The sequence below is a fragment of the Pocillopora damicornis genome, chromosome 3 (assembly GCF_964200805.1).
Source record: "Pocillopora damicornis chromosome 3, jaPocDami1.2, whole genome shotgun sequence".
Taxonomy (NCBI): Eukaryota; Metazoa; Cnidaria; class Anthozoa; order Scleractinia; family Pocilloporidae; genus Pocillopora; species Pocillopora damicornis.
In genome coordinates this window covers 14,037,044-14,039,680 of record NC_142672.1, presented here as the reverse complement: position 1 = coordinate 14,039,680, position 2,637 = coordinate 14,037,044, and the positions used below count along the sequence as shown (strand labels likewise).

The window sequence follows — 2,637 nt, the reverse complement described above, 5'->3', positions numbered from 1 at the left end:
ATGAGCTTGCCATAGCACTTGAGTTATCATATAAAGCATTTGCCATATTTTTTCTTCCTGACTGGAAGGGTACGTTACTATGTTTGTCGAAAACTTCTCGGTAGAAACTGTAAAATCTTTTAGGTCTGGCCCTTATGACCTCGTTTTCGTGCCACTTGCCCCACCTTTTACCGGTTGGCAGCCATTTTGGAATAAGGTGTTACTATCATTATTGCTGTAAATGTGTTGATTAGTTAATTTGAAAATAAGCGATAAAAATAAATCAATATCAGATGGACAATTTCATTAATTTGTCATCTCTAAGTTGTTTACATTACATGTAAGGAATAGCCGCTTAAAGTACAGTATTAGAAAGAGATTTATATACCCTATATACCACTGTTTATACTTAAGTGAGTCTTGTATTCTAGTCTTTAGCTTATCTTATTAGCCATTATGCTTTTTAAAACGTGAATAAAATACAAGCAATTCCAGCTACCTTGAAAGAGACTCAGATTTCTCCTTTGTTCCTTCCTGCAAAATGTGTTTTCACAGCTCCACACTCTTCTTAATCAAGGCACCTCAGCTGAAATCTCTCAAGAATTGGGATGCACCCGTATTGACATAACATACCTAAAACTCTCTATGCAGCTTTTCAATTAAATCCTGTGCAGAAGAGAGATACTTCAGCTTAAGTTGAAGCCTACTACCATAGCTTCAAATGATTCCCATAAGAAAGGTAAGAATAATTCCTTGCCAGTAGCCCACTGATAATACATAATGTTTTGAAAATATAAGCTGGATATTTCTAGCGGCGAGCAAAAGAAACAAGAATACTAAGTAACTGAGTTATAAGTTTCGGTTATGAATTAACACTATAACATCAGGCCAAAATTAACAAGCATTTTGTAACCTATGGTACTATGAAGGCACATGTTACATACCTCGCTCCTGTCAACCTCTTCACTTGGAAAACATTGCATTCAGCATTCTTTCAGTTCTTTGTCCCTTGTAAGACTACATGTAGCTGCCTTAACCATATTCTCATGCTGTTTTCTCAAAACATAAACATTCAGTAGGTCTACTCTCCTTTGCTCCAGCTCCATGAAGAAGAGGTAAACTTCATCCAATATATGGAGCAGGCCCCTTTGCCGACACTGTCTTGCCTCCATTACTTCTAGTATTTCTTTAAATTTCGACATTTCTTGTAGTTCGTCAAAAGACTGAAAAACGTTTTCTTCCAGAACCTTTCACATTCTTTGCTTTGTATCAACTTTGATCAGCACTGAGTGCCATATCATGTACATGTTTTTCCGTAAATTCTAGCCCAGGAGAGAGCTTTCCTAACCGCCCAACCACACACATCAAACTTTTGATCTGTCAACCACATCCATCTCTTGAAAATGGAAAACCACTCCTACCACTCCATCATGTCTCACAATTGAAGCTAGTGTTTCTTGAAATTCGAAGTAGATAGACATCCTAATCTTAATAATGACAGTCTGCTAGGAAATTGTCATCTCTTTGGCAGGAAAGACAATGCATACATACCGAGAGAATCTAGTACTGGTAAAGAATTTATTCAGTCTCACCTCTGTAAATCCTTGCCTTCCAATATTAGTGATAATCTTGTCTCGGTTTTCTTCTATGAGGTTTTCGATAATGAGAAATGAATGAAACCACATCAATTCAGCAAGGCATTGAACCTTGAGCCAATAGTTGTCAGTTAACAGAAAGTTGACTGCTCTTTATTTTTCTTCCAATAATGTAAAAGCAATTGAACTTGGTGAGGCATTCATTGCCAACAGGTGATCTTGGCTTTTAATGAGAAGTCCTTCTGGTGGACTTGCTAGAATTGACTGATGCCTTGTAAACATCTAATAACTCCTGCGGAGCAGCAACATCTTCGTCCTCAGAGCATTGCTGCACAGGACCATCAAGCACATCACTTGGGAAAGTGAACAGCTTGTAGTCTTCACACTCGTCAAAGCGATCTTTTGGTGTGGCTTTAACAACTGCTGCGCACTGAAATTCAAAATCTGTATGGTATCAAGGGACTTAACTCTTGAGACGGCAACATAGATTAGTCCAGGCATGTACTAATGAAAATAATGTACAACTGCCGAGGCAAGCATCAAACCTTACGACTTATGGTGTGTAACTGCATAGGCCAAAGCAATGAAGAATTGGGTCATGCCTCTGATTTTTTGGCCATTCCTATTTCTTTTTATCCAAGTTTCCCCTTGAATCTCAACCATGCCAACTACTTGAAAGGCAACCAAAAAAGACACCACCTTTATAATTGGGTAAAAATACAAAGGAAACCCTTTTTTAAATCGTTATTCAGGTTCCCCACTAGCATCACTCTATACAGCCATGCTTTAATTGCTGGACTGATGTTCCTGGCCAACTCATGCTCTTGGACCAGTCATTTCCAAATAGAGCCTGGAAGGCTACTAAATCACCAGGTAATGCATCAAGCTCCTGTCTGTTTGATAATTGCAGAGACACCTCCAATTGATGCATTATTTTAGTCAAGTCAAAATGATGTGGAATGGAGAGGTTGAAGAAGGGAGAATAGAACATAAATTCTCCTTCATTGAGGAGGTTGGGAACTGGTTGGAATTGCAAGAATTCAGCAACAAGAGTCACTTGTTT

General features: G+C 38.4%; 1 pseudogene; it reads right to left on the bottom strand.

The window, feature by feature from the left end:
• Positions 1-962: 962 nt before the first annotated feature.
• LOC149048346 (uncharacterized) lies at positions 963-2,345 on the bottom strand (annotated as a pseudogene).
• Between the last annotated feature and the right edge of the window lie 292 nt (positions 2,346-2,637).